Source organism: Ranitomeya variabilis, chromosome 3, assembly GCF_051348905.1.
Source record: "Ranitomeya variabilis isolate aRanVar5 chromosome 3, aRanVar5.hap1, whole genome shotgun sequence".
Lineage (NCBI taxonomy): Eukaryota > Metazoa > Chordata > Amphibia > Anura > Dendrobatidae > Ranitomeya > Ranitomeya variabilis.
The window spans coordinates 681,990,436-682,011,164 of NC_135234.1; the positions used below are offsets into that span (position 1 = coordinate 681,990,436).

The 20,729-nt window shown below is 45.9% G+C and overlaps 1 long non-coding RNA gene across 1 annotated transcript; it reads right to left on the reverse strand.

Moving 5' to 3' along the window:
• Window positions 1-14,329: 14,329 nt before the first annotated feature.
• LOC143817003 (uncharacterized) lies at window positions 14,330-20,341 on the reverse strand. The gene is made up of 3 exons (XR_013224039.1): window positions 20,125-20,341; window positions 19,604-19,789; window positions 14,330-16,085 (listed from the first exon to the last, which is right to left on the reverse strand). It is a non-coding gene; the product is annotated as an uncharacterized LOC143817003 (long non-coding RNA).
• Window positions 20,342-20,729: the final 388 nt, after the last annotated feature.

Genomic DNA, 20,729 nt, shown 5'->3' on the forward strand with positions numbered 1-20,729 from the left:
GCCATTATATCAAGAAAATAAAGAATAAACACTTCACAACATACAGATTCAAGATAACTCGTCTATACGATGGTCATGGCAGTCACTGCTCTGTATAAAGGTATTAGGCCTTGGACATGGCTGCTACCAGCCTATCAACATAGGTGTACTGACATGACATGTACACTCTTATATGTATACTCCTTAATGGAGTTGTCCAGGCTTGGGGTTAAAGTCAACAATCACTTTATGTGACTGCAGACTTGTGAATCCTCACAGCACATGCACTTTACACTGTCAGAATTCTCCACTGCCAGTGCTTGGTCACGTGCCGACTAGACATGCACAGCCTCGCTCAATCCAAGTGAATAGAGTGAGTCCGGACACATCTGGTTGGAATGTGGCTGAAAGCATGCAAATCTCATACTTGTGGTCACATGACTGCTCTTGGGACTGACATTGAAGAATCCTGACAGTATGCATTGTGCACACTGTGAGGATTCACAAGGCTGCAGTCACGTAAAGTGACTGCAGACTTTATCCACTAGCTTGGACAACCTTTTAAAGCATTCCCACAAAAAACTTTTAATGCCTAACGCCGGTGTAAATATATATGTAGTGTAGTGTAAGAGCAGTAATACACTGAGTGATCGCCATCTTCCCCGGTTTAGAGCATCGCTCCTGTTCTCTTCAGGGTAGCATGATTTCTATCCTGACTTGTTGGCCTCGCTCACACTGGCGCATTACATGGTGGAGTTCAATGCTAGAAAACCTTGCACTGCACCAATGTTATTCAATGAGGCAGAGCAGATCTACCAATTTTCAAGTCAATAGGTGCGAGCAAAACATCGGAATGCCTCTCACAGTTGAAGTGTACCTATGATGAAAATTACAGACCTCTCGATTCTATGTAAAGGGGAAAACTTGCAAAATCGGCAGTGTATCATACATTTATTTTCCACACTGTATTTATATGTTAAACGTCAACGCTAAAAGAGTAAGGTACTAACTTTTCTGGTCATAGAGTGCAAAAGCCATTCAACAACGTCAAGGTGTACCTAAATATGTGTGGTCCCTATTAGAGATGACCGAATTTGGTCAGATCCTTCCTTATTTGGCAAGCTGTAGTGCTTACCAAATAAGCTGGAGAGGGAATCCGGATACATGGAGCGCGCCGGCTGATCAGCTGTTCGGTGCCGCAGCTGCATGTGTCGCAGCTGTGTCACTGTCACAACACATGCATGGAGAGCCTGGTTGTTGTGACTGTCACACATCCGCGACACATGCAGCTGCAATGGCGAACAGCTGATCAGCCGGCGCGCTCCAGGTATCCGGGTTCCCTCTGCAGCTTACTTGGTAAGCGCTATAGCGTCTTGAATAAGCCCTGACCCGATCAAATTCGTTCATCTCTAGTCCCTATCACCAGTGTCCTCCTCATGTGCCAAACTAGGTCTCATCTGAATGGGGAGTGAAAGAAATCCAGGTGTAGCTCACAATAACAACCTTGTGTGGGAGAAATGGGTGAATATTTTTTCTTTTTTGCGGTACCATTTATAGGACCTGCCCTTCTTGAGAATGGGGCCTTTATTTCTCCCCCTATGAAAATACTTCTATATTTACTTGTATGGGAGTTATAAAAAAAAAAGTCTAAGATAAAATGGAGCTTTTGCATTTGATAATTGGATCAATAAAAATCCTATACAATGTGATTTTTTTTTTATCACAAGGTGTTGAATAACAAATTTACATTTCCTTTACATGTATTCACTGTCTTTCAATGATAACAAGTGCCTCCTCGTGTTCTCCTTATATAGAGGTTTATATGGAAATACGCTGGAAAAGACAAGAAAATGTATTCCCTAAATGTCACAGACTAACGCTAAGCATCGCACTGCTCTTTTTATTATTCTCCTGATGTAAGTGCTTTATGCTGCTGTTAATGTGCTTTATATATTGAACTGTTTCTATTAATTATTTTATAAAGAAAATATGTTTTAGATATTGATTTGCTAAATGCTAATTATTATACTGTAAATGCTTTGGACAAAAAATAAAAAGGATCCTACAGGCCATATTTGCTTAATATTAGATGTACAAATGAGTTTATTGTACGGCATTGATGTGACCTAATTCTGGAGTTTCATATAACCTGTTATTTGTGTTATTTATGGTCATGAGAATCTCTATGCTAGATATAGACCCTGAGGCTGAATCTGGGCAGAGCTGGGCCTTCATATTCTAGACATTTTTTGACAAGTGAAAATGCAACAAATGATTATAGGGCTTTTTCTTCCTGTCACTCAGTACACAGAGTAGTTTCTGTCATGGTTGTGAACTTTTCTTCTCAAGCTTATCTGCGGAAAGTCAAATGTAGAATGACAGTATGGATCCATCCTTCACAAAGGAATGCAGACCTGCAAAAAGTGCAAGTTTCATCCGTGTAGCTGTCACAGGAGTAGCTGTCACTGGTGTAGCTGTCACTGGTGTAACTGTCACGGGTGTAGCTGTCACGGGTAGATCCCATTTCCTAGAGGACAATTGCAAACCAATGTAATTCAGACATTCAACTTTTACCGAACACAACTTCAAATACAGCAACTTTTAGGTTCTGCCACTTTAAAGGGCATCTGTCTCCAGAAAAAAACGCTATCAACCTGCAGATATGGGGTTAATCTGCAGGTTAATAGTGCTACTAACCTGCCCGCACTTAGCCAAATGCTGAGGGGAGAAAATCAACTTTATATCCCGCACTGGTAGTGTCCCGGTTTCAGACACGGGGACGGCGCAGGTACGGGTTCAGTTATCGCTCTGACTATACAGAGCGGCCGCTGTAACTGCGCCCCCGGCCCTGACTGACACTGGCTCTACATTGTGGACGGCTGTCAGTCAGGGCCGGAGACGCGGTTACAGCTGCTCCATGTTCTCAGAGAAGTGACTGAATCGGTTTCGCCTCCTTGACTGTAAACGAATGCTCATCTCCTCACGATATAACAACCCAAAAAAAACATTGCAACACCTTTCACTCCCTCCTCAATCTGAAAACAGTGGTCCCTATTAGTGATGAGCGAAAATACTCGTTGCTTGGGTTTTCCCAAGCATGCTTGGGTGACCTCCGAGTATTTATGACTGCTCGGAGATTTAGTTTTCATCGTGGCAGCTGAATGATTTACAGCTATTAGCCAGGCTGAGTACATGTGCGGATTCCCTAGCAACCAGGCAACCCCCACATGTACTCAGCCTGGCTAGTAGCTGTAAATCATTCAGCTGAGGCGATGAAAGCTTAATCTCCGAACACTAACAATACCTGGAGATCACCTGATCGTGCTCGGGAAAACCCGAGCAACGAGTATATTCGCTCATCACTAGTCACTATCACAGATATTTGTGCTGATACTCTGGCCTCACACTTCACAGAGAAAATCAGCTCTCAGCCACCAAGTGCCATGATTCCCATCCCTTCCTGCATCTCCTCTGGCTCACTCTCCACATTTGACCCCGTCACAGAGGAAGACTTCTCCAGGCTCCTCTCTTCTTCTCGCCCTACTACATGCACTACTGACCACATTCCCTCACACCTACTCCAGTCTCTCTCTCCAGTAGTCATTACTCACCTAACTAAAATCTTCAATTTCTCCCTCTCTTCTGGTATCTTCTCATCCTTAAAAAACTCTTATCAGTACTCCAATATTAAAAAACCCTCGTTTGACCCATCCTGCAGAAATAAATACAGGGCAGTCTCCAATCTCACCTTCATCTCTAAAGTCTTAAAGAGCCTGGTCTACTCCCGCCTTAACCAGTACTTTTCCACTCACTCTCTTCTAGATCCATCACAGTCTGGCTTCTGCCCCCTACATTCTACAGAAACTGCGCTCATCAAATTGATCAATGACCTTTCGACAGCAAAACGTAATGATGACCACTCTCTGCTCATTCTTCTCGACCTCTCTGTAGCTTTCGACACTGTTGACCACCATCTCCTACTCTCTATGCTCCATTCAATCAGCATAAAGGACATTGCTCTCTCCTGGTTCTCTTTCTGACCGCTCCTTCAGTGTATCATTTGCTGGCTCCATTTCTCCTCTTCCTCTCACTATTGGGGCCCCACAGGGTTCAGTTCTTGCCCCCCTTGTCTTCTGTCTCTACACGACCCCAATCGGACAGTCTATCAGCAAATTTGACTTTCAGAACCATCTTTATACTGATGACACACAACTACACACCTCATCCTCTGACCTTACCCCCGCACTGTACTACAGAAAACCAGCGACTGTCTGTCCACAATCTATTTGAAACTTAACCTTTCCAAAACTGAACTTCTTCTCCTCCCGACATCTACTTACGTCCCTAAACCTGACATCTCCCTCTCCGTGTGTGACACCACAATAAAGCCTAGGCAGGAGATCACTGTCTAGGTGTCATGTCTGACATCGATCTTTCCTTCACCTTCACCTATATACAATCTCTTGCTGGCTCTTGCTGCTTACACCTAAAGAACATCTCTAGAATCCACCCCGTTCTCACCATGGGAACATCAAAAACTCTCAATGTTGCCCTGACCCACTCCTGCCTTGCCTACTGTAATGCTCTATTAATTGGCCTCCCCCTCACTTGACTTTCCCCTCTCCAGTCCATACTTATTGCAGCAGCTAGGATCGTCTACCTGGCTATTCGGTACTCAGACGCATCCGCTCTTTGCTAGTCATTGCACTGGCTTCCCATACATTACAGGATCCAATTTAAACTGCTTGTTCTCACCCACAAAGCTCTCCACAGTGTGGCACCCATCTGCATCTCCTCCCTCATTTCTGTTTATTGACCGAACTGCTTGTTATGCTCTGCAAGTGAGTTGCCCGCGGGGCAGTGGGGTACTCGGTACCGGGTCTGGTCGCAAGGGGGATGTCACGTTGGCTGCAACCCGGTCCGTGGCCCTGGGCCTCAACGTTAAAGGGGAAAATGTTCAAAGTTTCCCCGAAGGAAAAGCAACATTACTGCAGCAACCGGTCACCTGGGGTGCTGCACTCACCCCCCCATCCCGTTAACACCAGTACTCCCGGACTGGGAAAAGAAAAATAGGCATTACAGGTTAAGACAATTTTTGGAAATGCATTTCAACAGGTAAAACAGGTTAAATTAAGCATCCCTTCATGGGAGGTACGATTCTTGAACGTTGCATAACATAACAATAAACATTCGTGCACACAGGCAAAGTGCAAACAGTGTAGTAAGCAAGGCGCATTGACCAGTCCTGGTCTCTTCTGTGCCATGTGGTTCTGCTCCTGAAAAGCAAAACAGGTATTCGCATACAGTTCTGCTCACGCTACCAGCATGCGGCAACATCTAAGCAAAGGGGCACCGGAACAGGTGCCAGACTATTTAGAAAACAGTTTCCAGAGAACATCTTGTCCATAAGTACTGCAAAAGAAAAGCATCAAAACAACATATTTACAGTGGTTCTTTCACGCAGGTGAATATCTTTTACTTCTGCTTTATCCAGGGCAGGTCCTTGTGCGTGCAGCTTCCTAACTGGGGAAGTTCATTAACATGTCCACAACTGGTGACTCTGTTGAAAATAGTTCAGCATTTGGACTTTGTGTAGCCTGGGTCTGCGTTTCAGTTCCACTTTCAGTGGCTACACAGGTGTGATTATGCTGTCCATGGCACCGTTTAATGTGAAGGGCGTAGTATCCCCTTTCTCCGTGGTGCCGGGTATAAGTGACTTTTTCACCAGGGTACAAATTGCAGTCAGGGTGTCCTCTTAACAAGTATGACTCCACAACCCTGCGGTTAACAAACAGTTCTCTTTGACCAATTTGTTCTCTTATAAATCCCCAACCTCTGTCCAAGTTAAAGGAAACTACAGTTCCAGTTCTAATGGGTCCTCTACTGGCAGGTTTAATGGTGCGGGATTGAGCTTTGACTAACAAGTTATTTTGCTCCATGGCCTCCCATTTAGTTTGGCGTTGCCTTTCTTTAGCTGCTAACTGAAGTATCTGCTGTTTACAATAGTCCTCCTTGTCAGTTAGTTGTACACCATTAGCTGCTGATAGGGCCTCCATTGGGAATCCCATAAGATCTGTGCTGGGATGTTTCCAGTGTACTGTCTCTTTGGGCCTGCATGCCTTTAGGGGTGATGCTTCTGGGGTCATTGGCTCAGTCAATGTGTCACATGCATTATGTGTGCACATGTGTTATGCAGTCCCAGGTTATGGCCGTAGTTATATGTCTAAGCATTAAGGTTGGTGGGGGTGCTAGTGGTCCCACTAAGTTGTCTTTAGCTACCGAGGCAGTTAACATACCTGTCTCACCAGTTCAGGTGTCTTGTTTTGCCTCCTCGCTGGGGTCAGGACGTCTGGTTGCCGCTCCTGGTCCGCGGGCTGCAGGTCCTGGTGCTGAGGCGTGGTCATCTCCGTGTTCGGCGTCTCACTTTCTGGCTGGGTTTCACTTTCCGGCTTCGTCGGGGAAGCAGTCGCGAGGTCCATCTTTGTCGTCGGCAGTGTCTTCTCCTCCATCAGCGCGTCGCCTTCTGGCTCCACCGTGGTCGACGGTGCAGGTTCCGTCAGGGCTGGGGATGCGTCTGGTAAGTGTTGGCGTGGCGGCTGGGCGGTCTTCATTCTCCGGACCAGGGAATCTTTCCAGGCAGCCACCGCTGTCATCTGGGTCTTCATGAGTTGCTGGGCCATCTCCTCCATCTCTGCGGTGAGGAGCTCCGGGTCCAGCATAGGTTGCAGGTCCGAGGTTTCTTACCACTGCGAACCGGGGACATCTATCAGGGTATCTCTTAGTTCTGGCAGTGCTTCTCCGCTATCCACCGGGGTCTTAACCAGGTAGCGTGCAGCCATCCTGCCACGCTGTTCCACGTGCTTCTCCCTCGCACATCCAAAGCTTTCCCTCTTTCTGTGCCTCACGCACTTTCCCGCCAGCTCACTCTGGGGGTGGACCCGTCCTCGTGACGGACATCTTTGTTTAGCATTAGAGTCTCTGAAGGGGGTGGATCCAACTTTCGCGCCGGTTTTTGAACTCCACCCATGGCAGCACATCATCTTCCTGCTTTATCCACCTCGTGGTGCAGCAATGGTGGCCATATTTCAATCCCACACAGTATAACAGTCCATTGTAAATCCATGGCGCACATTACCCAGCTATGCCAGGGCACGAAATCCTGTTCATGACGCCAAAGTTGAGTCGCCCGCAGGGCAGAGGGATACTCAGCACTGGGTCCGGTCGCAAGGGGGATGTCACGGTGGCTGCGACCCGATCCGTGGCCCTGGACCTCAACTTTAAAGGGGAAAATGTTCTAAGTTTGTCGTGACGCCACCTGTGGAGTTTGGTCAGTAGTTGGACTGATGCTGCATTAAAGGGGTCCCCTGGGGGATGTTGCAGCAGCACAGATGTTACACTTCCCACAGGTGAAGCGGGGTCCCCAGGGGTCCTATGGTGTAGGGCGTGGATGGTATAGCCGGTAAATAAATGGAGGAGACAGGCTGTAAGTCTTTACCTGGTTTTCTGTAGGTTGCTGGCCACAGTCCAGGGTACCAGGCACGGATGATGGTGGTCCTGCAGGCTCAGAGGCAATGCAGGTTTCCCTTGTCCCAGTAGAGGTCCGTGAGCCTTTCGAACTAGCGCCGTTAAAGGTGAGGTCCCTGCTGCCTGAAGCTTCCTGCCGAGTCCTCTATTCCCCCTGTCCTAAGACAGGTACCTGCATGACGGGCAGCTTGAGCCTTTTTACAGGGACTCTATGATGTCCCGGGCTCCTCGGGTGCTGCTGCATCTCAAGTGTGGTGCGGGCAGTTAATGTGTAGTGTCGTGCCCTCCGGTTCTACTCTGTGTCCTAGAGTCCCACAAAAGCCTTGGGCTCCCGGTTCCCAGTACTGTGCTTCAGCTCTGAGGGTGCCCTGCCACCGTTCCCCTATGAGCTCTGTTCCGCTCCTTGCTGCTTCCCTTCTGGCTACTCCACATCCAACCCTTCCAGGTTATCTGTCCTTTGTGGCTGCCAGGCCTCTCTGTCTGCACTCACTTCCAGACTTCCTTCTACTTCAGTGTCTCTAAACAACTGTTCTGCTTGGTCTCCTAGGTCTAACTGCCTAGCTCCTCCTCCAGGTCAGGATACCTAAAGCCTAGGGAAGCTCCCCTGAATCCGGGTATTGAGCTCCCCCTTCTGGCCTGGATTCAGAATGTGTTGCATGTGTGCACCTTATGTCAGGACTCTGAACATTTTTTACCTTTTGTGCATTACTGCCCTTTTCCAAGATGGCGTCTTTGGTCTCATGTGCACTGTGTCTTCCTGCTATAAAACTCCACCCCAGCCTTCAGTCTGTGCTAGAGTATTCTGTAATAATTATAGGGGATAACTCAGGAGACTCTTTGCGTGGAACAAGACAACTACAGCACACAGTTTTATAAGTGGTAAAGTCTATATTATCACACGGTGATTCAAACAGGTGCAGAGAGAAACTCAAGTCCACAACACTTGGTGTAAATATTAAATGCAGCTTAGCTGTCTATAGGAAACTTCAGAGGAAAATGCAATCAAGCAGAAAGTCTATGAAGCACAGTTATTCTTGAGGATACTTGACACAAATAAATCCTTGTCTTAGTCCAAACACAGATAGATAAGCTTATAAGGCAGTTCAAATAATATCTTAGCTCAACCAGGGAGGCCTGGTTAATAGTCTCAGGTTTTTGCAGAGCAGCAAATGCTTACATGTCCAGCAAATGCAGATGGAAGTAAATACGAGCAGCAGATGAAGGAGGATTACTGGAACTGGTGTATGCAGCAGGAACTCAGAGCAGAGTAGCAGGATCACCACACAGGTTCACAGGACCAGGTATATAGCCAGGGAGTAATCAGAGGTCAGGAGCTGGATGCAAGGCAGAATACTCTAGCACAGACTGAAGGCTGGGGTGGAGTTTTATAGCAGGAAGACACAGTGCACATGAGACCAAAGACGCCATCTTGGAAAAGGGCAGTAATGGACAAAAGGTAAAAAATGTTCAGAGTCCTGACACCTTACCTGGTGTCAGGACCCCCATTGCCTCTGAGCATGACATTACCTTTTCCGAAGGAAAAGCAACATCACTGCAGCAACCGGTCACCTGGGGTGCAGCACAAGCGACTTTTGATTAACATCCGCATTAATCTGTACCTCCCACTCCTGGTTCGAAGACTTCTCACAAGTTGCACCAATCCTCTGAAATGCTCTACCCCAAGTAGTAGGTGTGCATTGCACAAACAGAAGTCTGTTGCGTTCTGAATCCAGTACAGGTTGCTGGGGTTTGTAGTCCCACAAGCCTGTTTTCTTAGTAAAGGGCTGGATTTAGGGTTAACCAGAAGTGATGGGTGGGACTGGTAAACCACACACCACCCAAGGGGTGTGCTCCTGTGATGTCAGGAAGGTCCTATATGCTGCCTTTTTGCAGCACATGAGGAGGATGCCCATGTGTGAGAAACTAGCTGGCTAGTGCTCCTTTAGGTCCAGAAAGCACTGAGGGTCTGGGCTACCAACAGGACCTATATGAAGCCAGGCTGGGAAAACCTGAGGAGCAACTGTTAAGCAGGTAACTCAGAGCCTGGGAAACTGTGTCTGTTTGGCTCAGACCAAGCCTGAGTACTGGACTCTAACCGAGTGTGTGTGGCTATGGGCCTGATGGAGCAGAGCCCGGTTATGGACACTATTTTGTTTTGCCAAATCTGAAGGCTGTTTATTTTGTGTTTGTGCCTCTGGGTTTTATGGAAAAATAAACCCACATGAACTTTTAAGGAAAGACAGTCTTGCCGTCTGTTTTGTCACTGCCAAGGGAGTATACCCCAACCCGCTAGTGAGCGCTATCTAACAATTGGTGCTAGATGGCGGGCATCAGTCCAGGAGGTACCTGGGAGGACTACAGCAGGTGATTGTTGTGGATCGGCGGGTCCACGGAAATTTGTGGAGGTAAAGAACAGGGTGCTCCTCTTCGTGTATGTCCTGAGAAAGGACCACTCCTAATCTAACTTCTGAGGCATCCGTTTGGAGTACAAATTCCTTCTTAAAGTCGGGGGTTACCAGAATTGGCTGCTTACACAGAGCCACTTTCAGTTCTTGAAAGGCTGTCTGCACCTCCAACATCCATTTGGCCTAACTGATTTTGTCCCCTTAAGGAGATCGGTCAGGAGAGCATTCACCATGGCAAAGTTTGGATGAACCTCCTGTAGAACCCAACGATTAACAGAAAGGTCCTAACTTTCTTGTTTGACAGCATTCTTGGACAGATCTGGATTGCGTCCACTTTATTGATATGGGGTTTGATTTTTGCCTCTACCTACTACATATCCAAAGTATTTGGCCTCTTCTCTCCTCATGGTACATTTTTTTGGGTTTATAGAGAACCCTGCCTTTCTGAGAGCAAACACCACCTGTGCCTTTCCCAGATTACTTCCCCAATCCGGGCTGAAGATTAAGATATCGTCCAGGTATGCCACAGTGTAAATCTTATGGGGTGCAAGGATCCTGTCCATGAGCTTGAGGTGGACTGATCTCCCTGCAATCTCCACGGCATCTGGACGTATTGTAAACATCCATCGGGCGTGGAGAAAGCGGTTTTCTCCTTGGCTTCTTGTGACATGAGGACTTGCCAATATCTCTTCATTAGATCCAAGGTGGTTACATACCTTGCAGGCCCAAATCTCTTGATCAGCTCATCAGCAAGCAGCATTGGATAGGCGTAGAACTTGGAGACTTCATTCAGTAGATAATCATTACAGAATCTCCATTCACCATCCAGTTTTGGAAAAAGGACAATCGGGCTATAATCCCAGCTGTTAGATTCCTCAATGACTCCGAGATTCCTTGGAGATCAATTCTCGCAGGACCTTGGGAATTTGTCAGGGCTTCAAGTTCACTAACACATGGGGTTTTTAAAGAACCTCATGTTGTATGACATCTATACACCCTGGCAAATCTGAGAACAGGTCCTGGTTCTAATACAGCAATTCCTGACACTGCAGTTTTGGGGCCTTCAACAGCTTCTCAGCTATTGTGACATCTTCAACGTCTCCTTCTGGCTAACTTGCAAACTTGGAGTTTCAATGAGGTCCCTGTTTTGCCATGCCTTGAGAAGATTGACATTGTACACCTTGTACGGCTTTCGTCTTCACGCACCTTCTCTACCACCTCATAGAGGCCAACTCACTTTCTACTGTGGGAATAAGCATGAGGACTCAGTCCCCGGGGCTGAACTGTCTCTCCCTGACTGACCGGTTGTAGATGGGCATTACCTTCGTGACCCTCACCTGCATCTGCCTGACATTTTCCATGTTGCTCGGATGGGGTGTGACATTGGCTTCCCAAGTTTCCTTTGCTATATCAAGGAGACCCTGTTGATGTTGGCCATACAGGAGTTCAAATGGAGAGAATTCAGTAGAAGTTGGGGATATCTCCCAGATAGATAATAGTAAATATGCATTTTGCATATTCTTTGGCATCCAATAAGGCTAAATCATAGTAGGCTCTCCCATTAAGCATGGCACGAGAACGTCCGCCCACTGCTCTGGCAGGAGGTTCTCCCTATTAGTAACTCTTTCAAACATGGTTAAAAAGGCCTCAATGTTGTCACCTGGGATCATTTCCTGCAAGGCTCTTCTCATCGCCTTCCAGACAGGGAAATCATCAGATAACTTTGGAGTCTGAGCTGCCGCTGTGCCACAGAGTGCCTCTGAGTAATTCAATCTGCTGCTGGTTTTGCTGCTGCTGAAGCTGTTGCATACACAGCTTATTTGTCTCCTGTTGTACCAGCTGTTATTGTTGGTGCTGCTGCTGGGCTTGCACCAGGTGTTTAGTCTGGTTCTCCATGCTGTCTGACGTTGCTCCCTGGCTTCTAGACGCCTTCACTCAAGACATGCGGTAACAAATATAACAATGCTTCTCACTTGGGAGTGATATGAGGTATCACAGGAACCATTTCTATTTAAAAGTCCGTTTGGTTTATTTCAGTTCTCATAAACCATGTCACAGGAAAACGTAAATACAGCCTGTGAAGAATAATGAAGATATAGTTTCATGTCAATCATTTGTATCCTGTTTGGAAGGGAATTATGTGCAGCTGTAACAGGACACCTAGCTCTCCATGTGGTCAAGCCTCAAAAAGCTGTGAGTGACAGATCTCACACCTTGAGCGAGCTAAGCTTAGGACAAAAGGCTTGCTTGCATTAAGGAGTTATGACCCATCTTAGGTTTTGGAGTTTTTAGCTGCCAGAGGCAAGGGGAGGGGATTTAGGTTCAGCCCAGAGTGCAGGAGGGGAGTTAGCGACATGGGTTAAATGTACAGCGTGTGCTATTGCTTTTTTCTGGGGAGGTCACAATGACATATCGCGTGGGGAGAAGCCAAAGAATACAGGGGACCACAAGCCTCCCATGTGGCAGCCCCTCCCTCGCAAGCCAGGCCTTTAATCTGACTCTTATATTCTGCATACTTTGGTCTACTACTACTGTACTTACATATCTATCTATTGTATATCTATAACCATTGTCAATATAGTGTATTGTCTAGTGTGCGCTTTAGGTGATTAAATATATAATTTAACCTTGGGGGCCGCTGTTTTATCTCAATCCACCCGTCTGTGTTCTCGGCTTAACTTTCCATGCTACCAGGGCTGGTTCCTGGCCCCATATAAGCCTGGTCTGTTAATGGGATTATATGTAACAAGTGACTGGTGGCAGTCCTACCGGGCTGACCATGTGCTGTTTCTCTGGTGCTAGTGAAAGGAGCCTCTCAGCCTGTCAGGGTTGTGAGTGAGTGTGGTGCCACGTCAATGACGGCGTGGGCCACATAATCTCGCGCCCTGTTTCCCTGCACCCATGTGGAAAGTGGGTGTCTGGTTAAAACTGTGCCGAGCTGACCATACCTGTCCCCAGGGGGTGCGGAGCGTCAAGTTGGTGCAAATGGAGAGACCACACTACATGATCCTTCTGAAGTAATAGTGACATCAGGCAGGGTGGCGAGGTGCAGGTTTCATCATGCAGCCCTTGTCCGGCACATAGTGAAACAAAGTAAACAGTCCATAAAATAATGCGGGTTCACCTGCTTGGCTAAGAGTCTGGTTTTTTAGTCCTTTAGCAAAGGCATACAATCCTGGAGGTCTGCAAATCTCCACACACTGACATTTGTGACACAAACAGGCCTCATTTTACAATGTGAACCACACTCAGGGTTGGAATCTTCTGCTGCTCCCAACCAACCTGTCATGTCTGATTAACCCCTCTTAGTACTATGTGTACAAGAGAATTTCTCCAGGTTTATATCACAGAGGACATACACCTTTGTGATATATATCTCCAATTAACTATGTGTCCGGTAGCCACCTTACAACCATCACAGAGCGGATACCCTGCACTGCTGGCGATTCAGCAGCTTTCGCTGATGTCACATCGACAGAGCCATGGCTTCTCTTCCACTTTGCACTGTTGATGGGGCGTGACTGCTGACATCATGCTAATTGACAGCCAGCTTTTCACTGTCTAACTTTGAGAGCTGGCTGTAAACCAGCAAGACGCTGATGGACACGCCCCTTTGATGAAGCAGCCCGGAAGAAGAGCTGCTCTGTTGATGTGAAACAGCTCAGAGCTATTTAGGATTTAAGCCGATACTAAAAAAATAATATAGTTCTGGACAAACCCTTTAAGAAGAAATCCATAAAATCCGCATGATCTCCTTAAATACGCAATTCAGCAGTTCTGAATGTAAAAATCTTCAGTATTTAAAAATTATTTTTAAAATAATATGTCCAGGATTACAGCAGTGTGAAAAATCTATGCATTTCGAACTGTCTCGTTCTTCGTCATGGACCGTCCGTGTTTAAGGAGATCTTTGGATCTTATGGATTTCTTTTTGTACAGGTTTATAGACATTCAACTTGCCATTATATGTTGGGAATAGTTTTCTCCCGTAAATGTTTCTAGTGGGAATATCTCCATAAAAAACATGCAGTAGAAACAGAAAAAACTACACGTGCCTGTGTGTAAAGTTGCTGGCACACAAAGTATTTTCGGCACAAAGAATGCAGAAGTGAACAGCAAATAGCTCATCACCTATTCCAATGGTTCCGATAGCGCAAAGCTCAGCAGCAGGTTCATGAAATGAAGGACATTGGGCCACATTACTGATGAATCGTCACTGTCTCAGCACAGATACGGAGAAGGTACAAACGCCTACAAACATCCATGCTATGGCAAAGAAATCGTTTCTGAAAAGAGGAAACGGATTGTACCTGCTTTGGAATTGGATGTTAATGCCAACAAAACCATGAGCATATGTAGAACCCACACACAGAGACGCACTGCTTAATGATGAATACCAGACAGATAGTGCTATAAAGTCTCATAAAACATAATATTTATTGAAAAATCTTAAAATAATAGACAACAAGGTATTAATGATAAATACGACAAAGTACTCTACAAAGACCACTACAAAAACCAATATATACTTCCCAACAAAGGCTATGTCCATTATAATAGCAAAGACTACAGTTACATCAGGTGATGTGACAGACAGGCATAGGTGCAGTGTGGTCTGAAGGGGATACATAAAAAGAGACAGCCATAGAGTACTAATGGGTATTGGGGGCAGCTGGAAATTTACAGTGGTTCTCCATAAAAAGAAAAACACAGCTGCTTTCCTCAAAAAAACAGTGCCACACCTGTGCATAGGTTGTGTGTGGTATTGCAGCTCACAAAAAAGAAAAAATAGGGGCCTCACACCTTTAGTATTAAATTAATGCACAGGTGCAGAAATACGCTATGTGGCCAATAGACGAACATACACATACATCATGCGTCAATACACTGCGACTAATGTGTAGTAGTGATGAGCATACATGCTCGGATGAGGTGTTATCCGAGCATATTGGGCATGCTCATATATTATGTTAGAGTCCCCACTGCTGCATGGCTCATGGCTGTTAGACAGCTGCAACACATGCAGGGATTGCTGAACAAAGCATGCATTGCAGCTGTCTAACAGCCGGGAGACATGCAGCCGCAGGGACTCGAACATAATATTCGAGCACGCCCAATATGCTCGGATAACACCTTATCCAAGCACGTACGCTCATCACTAATGAATACATGAACTCCAATATTACAATATTTCTGTAAACGTTAAAAACGATAGTTAGCGTTTCTTGATCAAAGAGCGCAAAAGCCATCCAACCACGTCAAGGTGTACCTAAATATTGGTGGTACCTAACTACTATATGTCCTACCCCTTCCAGCACCCTTATCCACCCATGTTTCCCAAACAAGGTTTTCATTGAGTCCTACGCCTGGCTTCCTTTTCACTCCCCATTCACGAGGCTGGTTTGGCACATGGAGAGGTATTACATTTAGTGGTTAGGGACCATCCATACTTAGGTACACCTTGACGTGGTTGGATAGCTTTTGTTCTTTGATCAAAAAATGCTAACTCGTGTAGCCTCAATGGAACAGGGCTGCAATATCAGACACAAGTCATGAGCAGGTGTGGCGCCATTTCTAAAAGGAAGCAGCCCTGTTTTATTTCCTTGAATGTCTCCTACATTGCGCTATAATAAAATATTTCCCATACAGATATTACATAAAAAAAGAAATCAGCAAATTGCGGATAATTATTTTGATGAAATGTTTAATGTGAGGCCAAGATGGAGCGTCCCTGTTCGGTTAGTCAATAACTGGTTATTCCTCCTTCCGAACTATACATTATTTCTTGGAGATGTATGAGACGTCGCCATCAATACCCCAGTGTTATCGGGAGGATTCTGTATATACAGTAAACAGAGTGGTTGCCAAGTAGTGCGGAGCGAGCCGATGAGTCACATTCTTTGGCTATCAGGTAATACCACCTGCATGAGAACAAACAGCAGCGCGTCCCTCTGAAGTTCTGCTCGCTGGAGTGCCGGCTCCGTGTCACACTGGGAACTTGCTGGATGATGGGACATAGCAGCCAATAGGAGGTGGACAAGTGGAATAATGTATTCCCAGCGCTCCAGGCGAGCACACACATGCCTGTCCAACAGCAAACAGAAGGCGTACCGACGGGGCTAAGCCAACCCTGCACTACTACCACGCCCGGCACATGTTACCCGACAGTGCACCACCCTGTGGATGAAAGTGGGAGACGTGCAGAAGAATTAGATAATATTATGGCTCTTGTTTCCCCATCACATTCACTTATTACTAGCAGTGTTTATTTGTCACATCAGTACCTATTTCTTCTCTATTTCTCGAGGATCCAGCATATGTTTATATTACATAGACAGGCCACTCATTTCAGAAATCACCATGTAATGCCTCTTTCCCCCTGTGGGGGTGCTGCAGGTTATCTGAACACTTAATCCCCAGACTCCTAGGAGTCAGATAATTTCAGAGGTGGCGAGGACTTTGCAGGGTCCTCCTGAGGGGCAATATCCTGACATGACACAATATAAAGGGGCCTATAAAACAAGGCTGACTCTGGAACAGATCATTGATGCATGGGTGTATCACATTTTAGGGGATAATTAGCAAATTAACGATTAGTCATAATTGTTGCAGGGTTAGACCCAATTTATGTATCGGGCCTTCATCCATTTTCTAAAATTAACCATGCGTGATGTTACTAATGAGCAAGTGTAAGCTATAATTGACACATTTTATTGCTACTTAAAGGGATTGGATAGTTGGAACTATATGGAGTCCCCAAATGCTAAACACTTTTATTGGGAGGGAAGGTGATGTACGAGTCTGATAAAGCAGAGAATGAATATGTGAACACACTTTAGGGGTAAGACTTTCCAAATGTGTATGGGGGCGGCCTAGCTCTTACAAATCTTTAAATGTTGGGGAGAAAAGGATCAGGCATACTGGATTTCAACATGCCCGATCATTTGCTCCTGTGGTTGATAAGCTGCAGCCAGAGGTTTTTGTAAATGGTATGCATGCAAAGATGAGAAGAAAAGTTATTATCTGAGTAGTTAGCTGACGGCTATCTCAGCTATGCGGCCACCTTAAAGGGGTTGTCCCATGGAGTTTGTATGTTCTCCCAGTGTTTGCGTGGGTTTCCTCCAGGTTCTCCGGTTTCCTCCCACATTCCAAAGACATAGTGATAGTGAATTTAGAGTGCGAAACCCAATGGGGACAGTGATAATAATGTCTGTACTGCGCAGCAGAATATGATGGCACTACACAAGCAAACATGATAAATAAAAAAAATGAAAGATCTGCTCTTGATAAGTAGCACTACAATAGATAGAAGACATAAAAAAAACCCGGGAATTATTGCATTTAAGGAACAAACAACTAGCTCAACGTGAAAAATAAAAGGAAAAACAGGGGACCTCCGTATATACGAGATCGAGTATTTCTGATCTAATATTGTATCCGACTGCCGCAGGATTCATGACCTGTCCAGCAGTTTACACTATAAGAGGAGTGGAGGACTCTGGAGGCTGCAGAAATGTATTTGTGAACACATAACGCCCCCTACAGGAAGAAACATCTACAGAGCACCACAGCAACTAGCCAGGCACTACAAACACTGATAAGAGCAGTCATTTATTGCAGCGGAATACAGCAATCTGCAGAACTTTACAATCTGGGAAACCAGAAAACATTCACAGTGACACGTACTGAAACACATGAACTTTTCCTCTGTCGACATTGGCACATACCTTTCAGCTTTAAAGGGAACCTGTCGTGTAAAATAATGCTATAAACCTGCAGATATGGAGTTAATCTGCAGGTTAATAGTTTTCTGACACTAGTTGGCGCCGGCACTGAGAGCCCCGCTGCCAGGAGGAAATTATCTTTATTCCTCCTGGCAGCTTCCCTCTTTCAGTCACAGGGGTGGTGCCGACACGGTTTCAGTCACCGATCAGTGTATAGAGAGCGGTGGCTGTAAACGCGCCCCTGGCACTGACTGACAGCACGCTCAGCATTATGGCTGGCTGTCAGTCAGTTGCAGGGACGTGGTTACAGCCACCTCTCTCTATACACTGATTGGTGACTGAAATCATGAAAGCGCCGCCTCTGTGACTGAAAGAACAAGTCTCTAAGGAGGAATAAAGTTAATTTCCTCCTGGCAGTGGGGCTCTCAGTGCGGCGACCACATGGTATCAGAATGCTATTACCCTGCAGATTAACCCCATATCTTCAGGCTAATAGCGTTATTTGAGAAGACAGGTTCCCTTTAAAAGGCAGTGACACCTCGAGAACAGCCACAACACAGTGTACACAGCTGATATGTGGGGGCGCTAGGCATTGGACCCCACCAATCTGATATTGATGACCTATCCAAAGAATACGTCATCAATTTCTAAATTCCTAGACAATCCCTCTATTTTATTATAGCTTTTTCTTTAAAAAAAAGTACACCCAGATCTGCTCCACTGCATGATGCATTGTCATGCCAAGACCTCTGGATGACGGGCACGCCTGCACATCTGCCATTCTGTTGCCAGAACATTGATCTTCAGTGGGCACATAACAACACGTGATATAGGAAGCGATTGCAGGAAGCCATATTTATCAAGTTTTTGCACCTATTATCTATTTTTTTACGGTCTGGCCAGATTGGAGGGTGAGCTGGTCATCTGGACTCGGAGATATGTTCCTCCTTGAAGTACAGATGAATCATTAGTAGCTCAGGTGTGTCATGGCTACCTGGCTCTGGAGCATTGTCCGCTTGTAACTTCTGCTTTACGGCAAGGTGAGACTTGGAGATAAAGTGAAAGACAATCATCTGGAAGAGACACAGAGCTCAGATCTGACCTTTGCTGCTTTCCCTTGTCATTCTGTAAATTGCCCAGATAAAGCAGATGTGTCTGGCTTTGTATCACACTGTTACACCATTATCACAAAGATCCACACAAATACCGTAAAAATGCTGCTCCACACATGAGACATGCAGACATACAGCATTCCCCAGAGCAGACACGCTGTATGAACATACTCCGCACACCCTCGCCCCAGGGGACACACTCTCATGTCACTTTTCACGCTCGGCGCAGAACACACAACATATTTTGGGGCACAGTCACACACATCGGTGGTGGGGAACCATCACATCTAACACTGCAGAGATACAATCCGCCAGCTTGTGCAATGGTGAGGACAGAAGAGCAGAAGCGTCACACAGACCTGGGGGCACACATTACAGCGGATACCTGGTGCGCGAACCACTGGCGCTATTATTTCAGCCTGCTGTGTTGTACTCGGAGCACTGCGGCATTTCAGAAGAAGGCATACAGTTATATTTAAAGGGAGTCCAAGAGGCAAGATACTTCCCTAATATCATAATGGTTTTATATGATATTAGGAAAACATGGCGGCATACTACCAGAAGCAAGGTCCATGCCTAATGGAAGACTGAGGGGGAACCATAGCAAACATCAAAATTGGTCCTCCAATTATGTAGAAATGCCTCGTTTCCTCCCCGCACACTATTCAAGATCCTTCGTCTTTATGAGAACCTGTGGACGACTTACTTTTCATGTAGCTGTGCCCATTCCCTTCAAGCACCCCATTGCAGAAGCCACTGTGTGCCCTTTTATTTTGTCTAGAATTAAAATTCAGCCAAATTAATGAGGGTGTCCTGTTATAAATGTGCGTGGTGCCGCCGGCGTCACATCTCCACTTACCTGACGGGACACAGTGTGAGGTCTGCAGGTAATGTGACCGCAACTTTGGGTAACTACCTTGCTTCTATGCATTCTACTCAGGGCTTGTGCAGACCACCGTATTTTGGTTCGAGTGTGACCGGATCGCAATTGGACCAGTGTTATTTTATAGGGCCGTCCACGTGTATTAGTTTTCCCACGGAGAGTCTGTAAGAGGAAAAAAAACTGTTAAACGCACCAGATATTCAGAATGCACTGGGCCATTTAAGCCAGTGAGATTGTGGGAAAAAAAAAAAATCAGACTGCACTCGGATGACATCTGAGTGTGGTCTGATTTTCACAGACTGATAGAAAAAAATAGTCTCCTCCGTTCTATCATCGCCTCACCCGGGAAAATCAGATCACACTAAGCTGACACTCTGATCAGAGTGAGACTACCGATTGTCTCAGATGAGAGAACATTTGGTTGCGTGGCCCCGGCCTTGGATACTTCATACCTAATTTTGCTTATTATTGCACTGAAAGCCAACCTATACCAACACCTGAAGGCGCTGACGCAGCAGGAGATCACTTTCTGTGCTATTATTCGGAGTCCAATACTCAGGTTGTGAGAATAAGGCAATGTATGGAGACCGAGCGCCACTGCAATATCTACTAATTAATTTCTGTATTCTGCGAGGAATACTCAGCTTTCATGGTGATTTGCCTTTAGACAATGTTTGCTCTAGTAAATCTCCCACAGGTGACTCACCGCACTGAAGCAGAGATAATCATGTGTACAGCAAAGACCTGATGAAAGTCTGAAAGATGAGCATAGGGCGCGGTCAGCGCTGAAAGACGGCGGCGGTACTGCCCAGCAGGATCAAAGTGCTGCTGCCTGCGGGCGTAGGAGGAAAGCAGAGGAACGCCTCAGTCCCGCCTGGCAGCTCTGCAAAATGGAGACATCTACAATATGGATCATAGGTTCAATGCCATTTCATCGAGCAAAAAAGTCAGCAATAGAGGTATAGTAGAGTGTACAAACAAAAAAAATGAGTGCGCGTAACATATTCAGGCCAGCAGTGAAGGTTGGATTTTCAATAAGATTTGGGCCTTGCTCACACTGGGCAGCTTTGTAGCAACTTTTACAGTAGATGCTAATTTTTAG